At 40.5% G+C, this 16,297-nt stretch overlaps 1 protein-coding gene and 1 long non-coding RNA gene across 6 annotated transcripts in view; one reads left to right on the forward strand and one right to left on the reverse strand.

The window, feature by feature from the left end:
* Nucleotides 1-6,774, reverse strand: part of LOC121816373 (uncharacterized) — a 34,088-nt gene extending 27,314 nt beyond the window's left edge. Inside the window, exons 1-2 of the long non-coding RNA XR_006055940.1 lie at nucleotides 6,535-6,774; nucleotides 5,707-5,772 (exon numbers count right to left, since the gene is read on the reverse strand). This is a non-coding gene — a long non-coding RNA (uncharacterized LOC121816373). The remainder of the gene's footprint in view (nucleotides 1-5,706; nucleotides 5,773-6,534) is intronic.
* Nucleotides 1-16,297, forward strand: part of HHLA2 (HHLA2 member of B7 family) — a 153,542-nt gene that overhangs the window by 41,160 nt on the left and 96,085 nt on the right. For 3 of the 5 annotated variants that reach the window (XM_060404268.1, XM_060404267.1, XM_042230931.2), the window contains exon 4: nucleotides 2,926-3,214. The exons of 1 other annotated variant lie outside the window; for it this stretch is intronic. The gene's annotated coding sequence lies outside the window, so the exon portion shown is untranslated. Of the gene's footprint in view, nucleotides 1-2,925; nucleotides 3,215-3,671; nucleotides 5,382-16,297 lie in introns of all 5 variants that reach the window. One more of the 5 variants, XM_042230925.2, reaches the window with a different exon arrangement.

Here is a 16,297-nt window from a genome sequence, read left to right on the forward strand (position 1 = left end):
CATGTTGTGTAGTTTTGAGTGCAGCTATTTCATAGTGATTAAGAATATCTCTGGTGGCTCAGTTAATAAAGAGTCCACCTGCAATGCGGGAGACCTGGGTTCAATCCCCGTGTTGGGAATACCCCCTGGAAAAGGGACTGGCTGCCCACTCCACTATACTTGCTTGGATAATCCCATGGACAGAGGAGCCCAGCAGGCTACATTCCACGAAGTTGCGAAGAGTCGGACATGACTGAGCGACCTTCACTGCACTTCACTTCAGGAATATATTGCTTTTATAGGTATTTTTAGTACCACATAGACCTGAAATGCATGTCAATTACATTGGGTCCTCAAATGAAAAATAGTATTTTGAACTAAAGAAATAGTAGTCTGTTGCCATGCTTAAATAATAAAGCTCTAAAAGACAAACTCTTCTGTTAAACTTGGGATACTTCTGTCTGTTTCTTATGTGGTGAGGGATTTTTGTCAGGACTTTCAGAGATAATTTTGACTTTGCAAGTGTTTTGCTTTATATGCTGACTTTGGAAATTAACCTCCTCATAAAATCCAATCCCACTTTGCTATTTTGACACTTCTTTTGTCTGAAAGTATTCATTAACATTTCACGTAATTGCCCCGTTTCCAGAGCAAGTATATAATTTCCTACAGAGTGACGACTTCATAATGCATATCCAATAAAGTCCGTCCCGTCTCCCAGAATTTGATGCCTTAGTCTTACCATGAGCTCCAGAGAGATTTTTCTGCTGTGGAACCTGTTGAAACTTGTTGACCATTTGCACCATTACAAGGTGGCCACTGGTAGTGGCTGTTTGTGATGTCTACTATCCTCAGTCATTGTTGTTCTATGAACATCTGGCTCTTTTCTGTGCACTCCAACTGATGGTGGCCAAGTCAACATAGTATAAGATTTTAAGCAAAATTGATCAGAGCACTTTCATAATTTTGTTTTTACCAAGACAGTCATGTAAATATGAATCTAATTTTGGTTATAATATTGGAGAATAGGGAAAGCCATGACAGTGTACCTGTGGAAAGCTATGTTCTAGTGGAATACAAAGTGAAAAGATGGGCTTACTGAAACAAAGATATTCTATTTTTTTTACTAAGGAGTGAATTACTTAGAGCTTCAATAATTTTTTTTTTAATTGTGCATCACCAATGCAATGGACATGAACTTGGGCAAACTTCCAGAGGTAGTGAGGGTCAGGAAGGCCTGGCGTGCTTCTGTCCATGGGGTTTCAAAGAGTCAGACATGACTGGGCAACTGAACAACAAAAACAATACATTTTTCCTCAGGAATTAAAAGCAGTCATGGAAACAGATTTCACTTTATTATTTTTTCCACTGACATGGCCTGTTATTATTTTTATGTTCAAGCAAACTACACTTTTAAATGTTCTTTAAAAATTGTATTATTAATTATGTGGATAATTCTGGTGTTCATGGAAGTAACTGATACCTATTTATAGGTATATCTGTTTTAGACTTTGAGAGAAATAGATTCCTCGGCCACTCTATATTGACTCTGTGTGTTCTTTTGGAAAACCCTGGAAAAAATTCAGTTTTTCCACATTGATGAATGTTTCAGCCAGTGTATCTGAGATTCATAAGCTGGGTCTTGATTCCTTTGCTTCGTATTTATAACATAATACACAGCATCTCAATCTTTAGTGACAAGCAATCACAGTAATGTTTACATTCAGGTTGCTTGATTTCTGGTATCTGTCAGATATTATAAAATGATCTTTGTTGGCTTTTAAATCAGACGCGTTGTGGCTAACTGATCTGATAGTCTGCATAAGCTGCATAGAACTGTTCCTTTTGGTACTACTACTTATACTTAGATTTTTCCTTTCCAAATCAAAAATAGTTTCACATTCAGCAGTTGGTTTTCTTAATACTGTGCTGATATGTGAAGCTGATAGCAATATGGTACTTTGTCCAAGGGATTTTGTTAATTTTTTAACCAGAAACAGATAAGATGATCATGTTCCATCTTTATAAAATTAATGAAAGTAACCCCCATTAATACATATATGTATAGATAATTACAGTGGATAAGCATTGGTATTATTGCTATTATAAACCTCAAAGCTTTAAGGACATCATTGTGTTTTCTCCATTCTGTAAGACTATAAACCATCAATATATATATAAAATAAGAAGCCATGAGAATTAAGTTTTTACTTTTTTTAGAAAACATAGGATGAAAAGAAAACAGCTAGGAAGGTTTATAGATGTAGAACTCTCTAAACTGATCCTAGAAATGTCACTGGGAAGTTATAGCTACTTCTAGCTATTTTAAGTCATCTGCAAAAGGGCAATTTATGTATTTCTTTTCATATTTACATATACATCATTTTTAAGTAATCACTACCTTAAAAGTAGCCACAATTTTCCCTTATTAACCACCTAATGTGTGCAAGGCTGAATAGAACTTATGGAAGTTATACTTGATATTCAAATATTAAGTCTTGAGGCTGTTCTTTGTGATTGTAAGTGGAAAAGAGTATTGAGTTTTAGCTCTGGTGATTGATAGGGTAATAAGAATGAACCAGAAAATCAAAAGAATGTTTTCCTGGCCTTAAGTAATTGGGTTTCTCCAAGAAGCAGAGCCTGAGCTGAGTCTTTCATGCAAGTAGTTGAATTGAGGAAGGGAACCCAAATGGTGGAGGGTCCTGAGAAGAGTGAAGGAAGGAAGGAGGGAGGGAGGGAGGGCGAACCCAAGGGCATTCTTGAGTTAACAATTCCCGTGGATAGCTGGGGCTTTGTCCTGGTGGGGGCGGGATGTTTTAAGGAACCGTGTAGAAAACTTTCAAAATTGTCAACAAGAGACCCTGAAGAAAGGAAAACCTTGACCCCTCCAGGCTGCAAATGAACACTGAAGGGTGTTAATTTTCTCTCCTTTATGATTCTCTCTAGGAAACAGAGAATCCCTGGGATGAACAAGATAGACACACAGAATGGAAGAATAGACACACAGAATTGCACATGGAAGCAATTTAAATGATAACACACTATAAAACTGAAAATTTTTGAGGCTGTTCTGTACATGAGATGTGTGAAAATACAAGGAAAACAGAGAACAAAGAGGAGGTCACAGATAGAATCTTGAAGAATGAGAAACCCCAGCATACGATGTGACAATTCGGTAGCAGCCATGGACCAGGACAGGAGGAAATGCACAAACGAGGACAGACATCGAAAACAAGTGTGTGAATTTAACAGATCAAATTTTCTACTAGCTAGTACTAGGAGATTGTTTCTTGTTAGAAATAAATATTGATAGAACTGATTTAGCAAATGCCTAATACATAATGCCTAGTCTGCCTTTCAGACCAATTGAAGATTGTCTAAATTTTAGTCATGTCTGTCTACCCCTCCACTTTAAAGCTCAAATTCACTTCTGCAATGTTTTGACAGTTGAAAGACTCTGGTTGCATTATTAATTTCAGCCGTATTTGATCTCTGAGGATTCAGCAGTAACTACTCTCCCATCCTCAAGTTACATGACAGTTATACTTCTATTTCTTCAGAACTTTTGCAAATTTAATAAGTGTTAAATGCCAGTGTTACTTTAAATTCTCTTCTGAGCCTTAGAGTAGGTGCATATGCATGATAGATACGATCAATGTTAACAATATTCCATATGCCATTTCTCCTCCCAGCAACTTGAAGACATTATGGAGGAACTTGGCAGAGGAGAATCCAAACTGATACGTACTTGGATTGGTAACAGCTGTCAGAGTTTAATAATAGAACCTCTGCAAGCAGTGACCCTGTGGTCTTCCCTAATCTAGTTCCTAATGGCTCATCCTGCTTCCTTTCATGTTCCCCTTCCTGGAGAGGTAGTGACAAATCCATCTCAAGGGAAAGGTGCATAACCTACAGCTGTTGATCTGGTCTTTAGTTGTAGTATAAATGTTGAGGTAACTTTCTCTGTGACATTAACCTCAGAGCAACCCTCATCTCTCATCTATTGATATTCTTAAAAACCTTAATTCTGTTTTTACTTCAGCTTTAACAGTCTCTGCATAATAAAAACCTATATGATATTTCATCTTAAGACTTCAAAACTGTTCAAAGACTATCTGGTTCTTCTATTTTGAGATTCCATGAAAGTCTGTTCTCCCCATGTGTGGGCTTTAGGATCTTAGCTATTTCCTTAAACTAATATTAGAGTGGCTGTGATGTATGAGGAACTGTGTGGCCCTGGGGACTCAGAGGTGAAAGTTGGGATTGCCTGCGTCTTTAAAGGAAGCCCTTGTTTGATCTTATTTCATAATGAATCTTATTAAATAGTGATTAAAGTTGGCATGGGTGACTTTGAGGATCCTGGGAGGGGAACAGCAACCTCCAGTTCAGCTTTCAGGGAGTAGTAAAAGACTCACTGGTGAGTGCTGAGTAGAAGGAGGAGGGAGAGAAAGAGGGAAGAGTTCCCCCTCCCCCCAATATACCCTGCCTTCTCCTCCAAGTGTCTCCATTGGCAGGAGGCTAAGTGGATGCAGGCAGTAATGCACGGAGGCTAGATAGTCAGCCAGGGCCACAGGATCAAGGAGTTTGTGTGCCGTTTGATCCAGACAAGAGAGTCCTGCTGAAGTCCTTTCAAAGAGTCTAATGTCCTTGTGCAGTAACAAGCAAATACTGACCACCTACTACATGCTAGTGTGTAGTAGGCACATTGCTAGTTGTGCACATTGCTAGGAGTGAGTAAAGCATGATGCCTAGTGTCTTCCACATGCATGAGTGTGTGTGTGAGAGAGAAAAGTGAACACCCAGTAATTATAATAGCAATAGCATAAATCAGAGGCATGCACTGCTAAGGTCTCCCCACGGAGTTCAGAGAAGTCTTTACAAAGAAAGCTGTTCTCTGAAGCTGAGTTTGTTCATCTTGAGTATGCTCCCAATGAGAACTGCAGTGAGAATTATAGGTGCAGATGTGCTGACTCTGTGCAAGGCTATGGCTCTTGCATGGCACCATCAGCACTCGCTGCAATCAGCAGCAGGTGATTGTAGTAATCTAGCAAACTAGACAGGCTTGCTCTGCACCTGGAGACCAGAGAGCAGTCCCACCCCAGGGAGGCTGCCTGGGTCTTGCTGATGGTGAAGCATGGCATGCAAAGCATGAAACCAAAGAGGCCAGCTGCTCCATTATACTATCTGTAACTGGGCGTCCTGATTTCTGGACTTTAAACGTCTGTATTGACCCTGATCTGCATAGGGTCAGGAGTCTTGCATTACATTATTGGTTTCCTTGATCTATCATAGGCAAGTAATCAAATACACCTTAGACTTTGCTTTCTGACTCAGACTGCATTCAATCTGTATTCTTATGGACTGCTTAGTGATCACCTGGAAGGCCTACACTTCTAAGTAAGGTAAGATTTTTTTCCTGAGTTGTATGTACCTAAAACTTAAAATAGGGCATGAATGACACAAAAATTATTTTTCTGTTAATAAAAAATTGTGACTGGTTTTTGTGACTGTCAATTGTAGATTGATTTAAGGCACATATCTACAGTTGTAAAAAATGTGCTTACTAAAAGGTTTTCTTGGAGGATCGTGCTGAAATATTTCAAATAATTTAGCAAAAATGATAAAACACAAAGGACAGACATCATAATCTTCTGATAAAGTCGTGAAGGAGGGATGAGAAATGTTTGCTCTGAAAAGTATTTAGGGAAATTAAGGGTGTATTCTCACCTCTGATCATTCCTCTAGTTACACTACAGAGGCTTGTTAGCTGACCCAAGGATACATCTCTTCTCCCTGTGAGGGGGAAAAAAAAGAAATATGGTTTTCTAGCAGAATCAACTGACTTTTGAATTCTAAAATAAGAAGCTGAATTGGCTACTTATTTACACTGTCTCAAGGGAATCATTAAGCAAAGCCTTTTTAATACCTAAGAAAGGATTCAACAAATTAAGATTTAATTCTCATTAGATTTATGTTGTTTGGGACTTGAGACATTAGGAAAAAAATACTAAAAGATAATTTATGTTTTTGTGTTGCTGCTACCTGAGAAAGAAAACTAGATTTTCCACATTTCCCCAAAATGTGGAGGAAATCCTTCTGTCTAAACAGTAAACTGGTATCATCTCCTACATTTATAAGCAAATTTTCATGAAAAGTTATGATAACTCGTGGTGGTTAGGATCATACTCTCTAGAGGCAAATAATCCTTGACATGAATACCAGTTCCACGTTAAGCAATTGTATATTTTTCGCTGAGCCTCAGTTTCTTAATTTTTAAAGTGAGGTAGACAGGACCTCTGAGGTTTGCTGTGAAGAAACAAACTGTATTTAAAGTGCTTAGCAACATGCCTGGTGTGTAGAACGTGTTCCATAAATATTGATCATCATTATTTCAGAATAGAGATAAGACAAATAATTTCCTAATCGCATTGTAACATGGTATTTTAATATACTCTCATAAAACTGAGAATCCTGAACTTAAAGTAAATTAGGCTCCTTGCAGGAAAGTTCTGCCCAGTTTCAGCCTGCCCCCCGCCCCCAACACCCCTTTCCCACCTCAGCATGCTCTATCAGCTGGTCTGTGCTGGAGAAGGCACCAATTCCTGGATTTAGTTTTCTTCCAGACACTTAGACAAGACCAACCTTGTGTGAATGTTTTGATCAGTAACTGGGGATCCTGGGCAGCCCCTCCCTGCTCTGGTCAGTAACTAAGTATACATTGTATAGTAAGGAAATCATAGGTGTCTGGGTCAATGAGAAATTCCCAGACACTTGGAGGAGTGGAAACTGTTCTAAACTATTACTTTACAGCATCCTCTTGGACTCTTTAAATGAATATCTGTAACTGAATATCTGTAAATGAATATCTGACTTCCAACTCTAGACATGTAGAGATTTCCCCAACAGCAGTTCGGGGGCTACCAAACTGCCCAGTCACGCCTTGATTTGGTTTAAGCCCTAGGAAGACCAAATTGCCTACTCAGGAAAATTCCAGTCTTTCTCAGACTGCTCCCAGGTGAGACTGGCCCTTGGGTGTACACTCCCTAGGACTATGACCTGACTTTCCTAGGAAAGAAAACTAGGGTCCAAGTTCATTCCACTTAACTGGAGCTATAAACATACGTCATCCTAGAACTCCTGCTATTCTTGCTTTGTTTAACTTTAGGTTCTCCTAACAACACACTCTCTTTCTCACGTATGTACACCTTTCATTTGTATTCAGTTGTGTTAATGCATTCAAAATACCTCAAATTTGGCCCAAAGCAAAGTTTCCAGTAAATATTTTAGGGTCTCTTTTACTCCATGATTTTTTAAAATGTATGTGTTTGTTTCTTTTGCGGTAGAGTTTACCCTTGGAGGCTTGCTTTTCTCTGAAGTCCTTTCCATCAGGCCTCTGTGATAATGCCCTCTATTGCATTCCTCTCTGTTGAAGAATCAGATGTAGCTAAAAGGGGCAGCTGTTTATCATCTCTTCAGAATTTTTCTCTGTAAAGCCTGCTAAATGTCCCTTCAGAGGGTTACTTTTAAATTTTGAGTAGTAGAGGTTTGCTCTTCCTTTGCTTTTGATCTTGGAACCTTGTATTTTATAAATTGTACATCACTTCTTATCAGCTGTTTTTAAGAGTTCAGGCTAAGAATTCCCAATCAATCAGATATTAAGATAACAACCAGAGATATGTAAAAGTACGTTTACAGCTTTATTACTTTAATGCTTTCCGTTTCATATGTGTCTTTGCCGTGGCCACCCAAATTCTGTTCTACATACCATCTTTGGCTAATGGGGTTCTTTTTATCTAATATAGATTAGAGGCAGTGTGGAGGTCACTTTCTAAAGAAAAAAGCTTTCTCTTGCTGCCTCATCTTCTATCTGCCTTAGCTGAAATCACTAGAATGTCCTGTCAGTTCATTGATTTGTACAAGATCAATGTTACTGACTTCAGTAATATTTCTATCTGTTGGATAATAAAGTTCAATATCATTTCACATTAAGGAAGTAAGTATTCTCTTGAAAAACACCACTGTCTTATACAAAGTTGAGTACTTCACTAAATGTTCTTTCCCAGTAATATGTTTAAAAGTTTACTCATTGTTTTGGCACTACCTTAGCCATATTTTTCCTTTTAAACCCAGTCTGGTTAAACTGGGCCTTCCTTCTCATGCTGTCCCATATCACCCAAGCTCTACCTCAGTCTACATTAAGTATTTTTAAGAAGCACATAAAATAGACTTTTTAAATTTATACATTCTTTGAATCATTTCATCTAATCATTTGATCTCTATAAAGAATTTACTATACCCCTTTTTAAAGCTGTGCTATATTTTTTAAAACCCTAAACATTTAATGATCTTTTACCTATAATTATGTAAGCAATTTTTACTGTAATTTTTGATATAATTGCACAAATCCTTTCAAGCTGTTTCTAAGAAACATAGGCATCAAGCTAAAATATTTAGCAAAGATGTCTCATTTGTTTAAAGCATTATAAATGTAAATTAATGCAAAACCAAGATGCCCCTTTTTATTAGCAAAATATTGAAAATATCTAGTGCTGGTGGGTCTTGGAGTATGACAAGCACTTTCAAACCCGGCTAAGGTATATTGCAAAAACCTGTTTGAAAGCAATGACTTAATAAATATAGAGCATATATAACCCTGGGCTTCCCAGGTGGCACAAGTGGTAAAGAATCCACCTGCCAATGCAGGAGATGCAGGAGACTCAGGTTTGATCCCTGGAACAAGAAGAGCCCCTGGAGAAGGAAATGGCAACCCACTCCAGTGTTCTTACCTGGAAAATTCCATTGAAAGAAGAGCCTGGTGGACTACAGTCATGGGGTTGCAAAGAGTTGGAGACAACTGAGCACACACATGTTGATAAATAATCCTAGAGTCAATTTCAAATTCATAAAATGCTAAGACATTGTAAAAAGCATCCTATATCTAGTCAGTTACAGGAAAGATCATCTCCTCGGGGGTATATTGAAATAGTCCTAAGAGCTAAGATGCTTTTTATTTATTTAATTTATTATTATTATTATTATTTATTAACTTTTCCCTCTAAAATACTTTTATTTGCCTGTGGAAACTTTAGACAATAAAAATATGAGTATTTTTTATTCCCAGTACTCTTATCCTTCATGATTATAAGGCAAAAAAGCCTTTGGCAACTTCTGAAACTCTATTTGGTAATTGTTGGTAAGGCAGGGTTGGGGCTCATTTCTGAATTCCAAGGCTTTAATAACAGTTAAAACTTATTTGTGTACTATATGTAAGACATTGTTCTGAATACTTTTATACACATTGATTTGCTTAATCCTCCAAACCATCTAAGAGATTTTCTCCATTTCTGTCCAATGCCACAGAGTCAAGTATAAGAGCCGGGATTTGTGTCCCAACAATCTTATTCCTTATTTAAAGGGTGTTAGTAGCTCAGGCAGAGAAGGCGATGACACCCCACTCCAGTACTCTTGCCTGGAAACTCCCATGGATGGAAGAACCTAGTGGGCTTCCGTCTATGGGGTCGCACAGAGTCGGACACGACTGAGCGACTTCCCTTTCACTTTTCACTTTCATACACTAGAGAAGGAAACGGCAAAATGGCAACCCACTCCAGTGTTCTTGCCTGGAGGATCCCAGGGACGGGGGAGCCTGGTGGGCTGCCGTCTATGGGGTCGCACAGAGTCGGACACGACTGAAGTGACTTAGCAGCAGCAGCAGCAGTTGCTCAGGTGTGCTCAACTCTGCAACCCCATGGCCTGTGCACTGCCAGGCTCCTCTGTCCATGGAATTTTCCAGGCAAGAATGCTGGAGTGGGTTGCCGTGCCCTTCTCCAGGGGATCTTCCCAACCCAGGTATTGAACCCTGGTCTCCTGCATTGCAGGAGGATTCTTTACCATCTGAGCCACCAGGGAAGCCCAGAGTGAAAATGCTAGTTGCTCAGTCATGTCCAACTCTTTGTGACCCCATGGATGGAAACCTTCTAGGCTCTACTGTCCATGAAATTCTCCATTCCCTTCTCCAGGAGATCTTTCTGACCCAGGGATCAAACCCAGGTCTCCTGCATTGCAGGCAGATTCTTTACCATCTGAGCCATCAGAGAGCTTCTCAAACTAAGCCATCTTTTTTGGTCTTTCTCAATAAGATAAATTATGTTGTGCTTATATTCCTTCTGCTCAGATATTATCAGATATAGATGACTGGTCATATTGTGACAAACTGGTCTATCCTATAATCAGTTGCCATAATTGTTTCTAGTTTTCACCTGTACAGTATGTATTTAATATTTATTCACAAGCAAGGGTATATTCAAAATATTTATAAACCCTTGAGGCAGGGACAGTAGCCAGTTAGTGGGGACACCATCCAGTCAGAATGCATACATTAAATAAGCAGTAGGGTAGGATGGATATAAAAAGGATAGGTATCAATCTACTCCATAACCAACTCACCATCCAGGCGTGTCTGGGTACCTCAGGAAAACAAGCAGCTAAGTTTATCACTGACAGTGTACATTATGTTTAAAGATTGCATGTGAGATTAACCTTTGGAATTTGATAAAGACTTCATAATTATAACTGCAAAGCAAATCTTTCTGTATCTTGTGTTGTTTCACCCAGGAATTGAAGACTCTAGTTCTCTTTGGGCCCTCAGTTCACTTTTAGATATTCTTTGTTTTATTACTTTTAAAGAACCATCTTTAATAGGAGTATATTGGCAAAACTGTCTCAATTGTTAAATACATGCTCATCAGTAGAGCCTGTCCTTCCTCCAGTACAAACTCCATATGTGGGTGTACACTTTGTGCTTCAAGTAACTTGCCTGTTACTCCAGGGAATTGGAATTCACTCTTTCTACCAGATTGAATCTCTTGAATCTATTTGTCATCTCCACTATATAATCATAAGGGATTTGATTTAGGTCATATCTGAATGGTCTAGTGGTTTTCCGTACTTTCTTCAATTTCTTCCTTAATTATGCAATAAGGAGCTCATGATATGAGCCACAGTCAGCTCCCAGTCTTGTTTGTTCTGACTATATTAAGAGCTTTTCCATTTTAAGTTGCAAAGAATATAATCAATCTGATTTCAGTATTGACCATCTGGTGATGTTCATGTGTAAAGTCATCTCTTGTGTTGTTGGAAAAGGGTGTTGGCTATGACCAGGGTGTTTTCTTGTCAAAACTCTCTTAGTCTTTGCCCTGCTTCATTCTGTGCTTCAAGGCCAAACTTGCCTGTTACTCCAGGTGTCTCTTGATTTCCTACTTTTGCATTCTAATCCCCTGTGTTGAAAAGGGCATCCTTTCTTAGTGTTAGTTTTAGAAGGTCTTGTAGGTCTTCACAGAACCACAGCTTCTTTGGCATTAGTGATTAGGGCATAGACTTGGATTACTGGGATGTTGAATGTTTTGTCTTGGAAACAGACCGAGATCATTCTGCCATTTTTCGGACTCTTTTATGGACTAAGAGGGCTACTCAATTTCTTCTAAGGCATTCTTGCCCATAGTAGTAGATTTAATGATCATCTGAAGTAAATTCACCCATTCTCGTCCATTTTAATTTCACTGATTCCTAAGATATCAGTGTTCACTCTTGCCATCTCCTGCTTGACCATGTTCAATTTACCTTGATTCATGGACCTAACATTCCAGGTTCCTATGCAATATTGTTCTTTACCGTATCAGACTGTACGTTCATTACAACTGAGTGTTGTTTCCACTTTGGCCTGGTCTCTTCATTCTTTCTGGAGCTATTTGTCTGCTCTTCACCAATAGCATATGTATTTTGGACACCTACCAACCTGGGGGACTCATCTTCCAGTGTCGTATCTTTTTTGCCTCTTCATACTGTTCATGGGGTCCTGAAGGCAAGAATGCGGAAGTGGTTTGCCATCCCCTTCTCCAGTGGGCTGTGTTTTGTCAGAACTCTTCACCATGACCTGTCTCTCTCCAGTGTCCCTACAGGGCATGCGGCTCATAGTTTCTTTGAGTTGCACAAAGCTGTGATCCATGTGATCATCTTGGTTCACTTCCTGTGATTGTCGTTTCCATTCTAGAGGCTGTAGGATTATATTTCTTGCTTTTTCTATCTGCCCTCTGGTAGATGAGGCTAAGAGGCTTATGCAAGCTTCCTGATGGGAGGGACTGACTGTGGGGAAACTAGGTCTTGCTTTGGTGGGCAGGGCCATGCTCAGTACACCTTTAATTCAAATTCTGCTGATGTGTGGGGCTGTGCTCTCTCCCTGTTAGTTGTTTGGCCTGAGGGTACTCAGTCCAGGAGTCTATAGACTGTTTGGTAGTGAGAATGTTAACAGCCTCAGTAGGGAGGCCTGAGATCCCCGAGGGGCAGGAGGAACTAAAAGTGCAAATAGCAAACTTTTTGTTTTTTTCCTTTTCTCTTCTAATCCTGTGTTGTTATGGAGACACCTGGCTCCACCTGAACTTAACTTTATCTCAGACCTTGAGCTAACCAATGCATTTTTCTCTTGAAAATATCTTTCTTAAGCTATGTTAATGAACTATGTATTTGCTTGGAAATTTGCCTTTCTTCAAGTTTCATGTCAATTGTTTTATGGCCCTGAATGGCTCACCTTGTGCCAATGTTATCTCAAAATGCATGTTGTGGGTGAGGGGCCTGGTGCAACTCTCTCAGTTTTGAGGCATTTCCTTTCTCTAACTAGCAGCTTGCTAAAACGCTCCTCCATCCTTGGGATTCTCCAGGCAAGAGTGATGGAATGGGTTGCCATTGCCTTCTCCAAAAAGGTATATAACTCCTTGCTAAAAACTATCAAGGGGGCACTCTTTCTGTCCCCTTCTTATGTCTATGTCAGAAGCTTTCTCTGTCTCTTTAATACTTTAATAAAGCTTTATTACACAAAGAGCTGTGAGCAATCAAGCCTCGTCACTGGCCCAGGATTGAATTCCTCTCCTCCAAAAGCCAAGAATCCCAGCATCGTGGCTTGTAGCAGCAACCTTTCATCTTGGTGGCTCATCCAGAATTCTTCAGGACAAGGTATAGATGCTCCGAGATTTAGTTCCTTGTTCTCCTAGTAAACGTGTTTTCTGCTTTACTTTACTAACTCTACGGTGTGCCTGTGTGTGATTGATTGAAAGAGATGCACAAGCAAGTGCAAAGCAAGAGCTGTGTCCTAATCTGCGGTTCCACGGTGACCTCATATGGCAGAAACCCTGTCAGGGGATTATACCAACCTGCTAATGTCAAGAGGCACTCATTGTCTCCTCCAGGGGAGCGGCCAGAGATAGATGAAGCCTGTGGACCGAACTCTCCTTTCTCAGTGAAACTTTCCGGTCTCTTTGACCACTTCGTAAGGGTCTGGGAAGTAGTATTGAAACTACTAACCTAATCTGTCAGGTCATACACTTGCAAGGGACTTGTGATCCATGCTGTTACTGTGTACTTTTACTTAGACCCCAAGTATGGAAGTGCCTAGCCTTGCTAGGAGCTGAAAGTTACAAGAGCACATTCAGGAGTGAGGTGGAGCTCTAGCTCCAGGAACGGCTCTCAGGCTAGAGGTCACTCTCTTGGCTGGCTGCCTCAGGGGCCAGCAATCTGAAAGAGTTTTGTCATGGCTGTGCCCCTGATCGACGTAGATAGAGGCATTGCTGGTGACCATGAGGCTTTTGAGGACACAGATCAGGGATTACAGGATCTAGGCAGATTGGAAGTGCAATGGGCTTCTTCCTATGGTAGTGCTAGCTCTTAGTGGACCAGAGGAGGCTGTCTGGTGGCTTTTGCCTCAACTCCTTAGGTATTCTTTCTGTGGAATTTGTGGGAATGAACTGGAAGGATTGGCCCTAATAGCTTGAGGACAAAAATCACTTTTTCCTCTCTGGCCAGCCCTCCAGAAGGATTTATGCCTCCCAAGATTGCTGCTGCCAGTGTCTCTGTCCCCATGGCTGGCCTCTGCTGACCTATGCCTCCGCAGGAATCCCCCCAGACACTCAAGGCAGGTCTGACTCAGCCTCTCGTGGGGTCACTGCTCCTTTTCCCTGGGTCCTGGTGCACACAAATTTTTGTTTGTGCCCTCCTAGAGTCTCTGCTTCCCCAAGTCCTGTGAAAATTCTATAATCAAATCCCGCTGTCCTTCAAAGTTAGATTCCCTGGGGGTTCCCAGTCCCTTAGCTGGATTCCCAGGTCAGGAAGTCTGATGTGGGGCCTAGAACCTTTGCAACAGCATTAGAACTTCTTTAGTATTATCGTTTTCCAGTTGTGGGCCGCCCACCCGACGGGTATGAAATTTGATTGTAATGCAATTGTTCCCCTCCTGCCATCTCTTTGTGGCTTCTGCTTTGTGCTTGGACATGGGTTTTCTTTTTTTGGTAGGTCCCATCATCTTCCTGTCGATGGTTGTTCAGCAGCTAGTTGAAATTTTGGTGTTCTCACAGAAGAAGATGAGCACAAGTCCTTTTACTCCACCATCTTGATTTGAGGTTAATAGCAGTGTGTTTTATACTTAGGCCTTGCCATTGGTGATGAATTTGTAATAAATTATTTAATTCCTTGCCCCGCAGTGTACTCATCTATAAAATGGTCATATTAGTGTGTACTTTATAGAGTTATTGCTAGGATCAAATAAAGGAATGTTTTTTAACATATGTAGCAAGTTTCCTGTCACATCACCGAGAGTTGCTGAAAGTGAAGTGAAGGTGAAAATTGCTCAGTTGCGTCTGACTCTGGGACCCCATGGACTGTATAGTCCATGGAACTCTCCAGGGTGAAATACTGGAGTGGGTAGCCCTTCTCTTCTCCAGGGGATCTTTTCAACCCAGGGATCAAACCCAGGTCTCCCGCATAGCAGGTGGATTCTTTACCAGCTGAGCCACAAGGGAAGCCCAAGAATACTGGAGTGGGTAGCCTATTCTTTCTCCAGTGGATCCTCCCAATTCAGGAATTGAACTGGGGTCTCCTGCATTGCAAGTGGATTCTTTACCAACAGCTATCAGGGAATCCTAAGAGTTACTGAGTGACTTCTATTAAATACAAAGTGGACCACAGCAGAGCTTCTCATGTGACTGGGTGAAGGAGGTCTTTCTCTTTGCTTAAGCTGTCTTTGTGGGCAGCAAAAAAAAAAAACAAAAAACCCCTGAGAGCTTTGTAAGATCAACTTTTTGTAGTTGACTTTATTTACTTTATATGCCTGAGTTTGAGTGTTCACCTGGAAGGCAAGAACATCCAGAAACCGTATCTCTCCAAAGAAGTGTAGCTGTGATGGTGATGTCACGCGAGTATGTTCCTCGATTCTTTGTCTCGTCACAGCAAAGATTTGGAGTGACGGACATTAAAGCCCTTGGCGCGTCACAGCTCTCGGGACAAACCGTGTTATAGCTCTTAGGCACATCAGTGTTACAGCTCTATTTTATTTAGAAGATAGCAGGAGAATCCATCTTCGAGGCGTGAGGGCACGTCGATCTTAAGACACGAGGAGAAGAGCGCCCCGGCGCGCGGGAGAGAGAGAGCTTGCTTTGGCGCCTCTATTTATATGTTTATCTCTCCCTGGGCCTGTCCTATGTAAATTGGGCCAGCCAGGAGTGTTGTTTGTTTTACCTGAGGTCCTCACTCCGGTCCTCGGACCTTCTTTTGTTCTATTTTCGCGGGCTTTTCCCTTCCTTGTCTTTTAGCCACCGCCATTTTGGACTCCTTTTCCCTGTTCTACCTACCTAACAGTCACACCTGGACATGCCCAAAAGACGATTGCCTTCTTAGCCTCTTGATGATGCACACAGCATGGAATGGAAGGAGAGTAGGCTTTGGAATGGGACTCAGGTCCACTGCTTGAACATCTTTGTGACTTTGAGTAGTTTGCTTACTCTCTCAACCTCCACATTCTCATTTTAAATGGAGAGCAAATAGGGGTTTAAATGGCAACTGTTACAGTTCACAACTAATTACCCAGCCTTTTAACATCTTGTCAAAGATTTATTTCCATCAAAAAGGCCTCTTTAACTCCTCATCTCTTTAAGGTTTTATATAGATTTTCTTATTGAAATTTTTTCTTTTCTTTGATTTATACTCCATTACCTTGATAGAGAAGTAAATAAAGCAGAAGTAGATGTTTTTCTGGAACTCTTGCTTTTTTGATGATCCAGTGGATGTTGGCACTGATGAAGGCTTTCTTATCTCTCCTTGCTATTCTTTGGAACTCTGTTTTCAAAAGGGCATATCTTTCCTTTTCTCCTTTGCCTTTAGCTTCTATTCTTTTCTCAACTATTTGTAAGGTCTCCTCAGACCACCATTTTGCCTTTTTGCCTTTCTTTTTCTTAGGGATGGTCTTGATCCCTGCCTCCTGTATAATGTCACCAACCTC

The sequence above is a fragment of the Ovis aries genome, chromosome 1, assembly GCF_016772045.2.
Source record: "Ovis aries strain OAR_USU_Benz2616 breed Rambouillet chromosome 1, ARS-UI_Ramb_v3.0, whole genome shotgun sequence".
Lineage (NCBI taxonomy): Eukaryota > Metazoa > Chordata > Mammalia > Artiodactyla > Bovidae > Ovis > Ovis aries.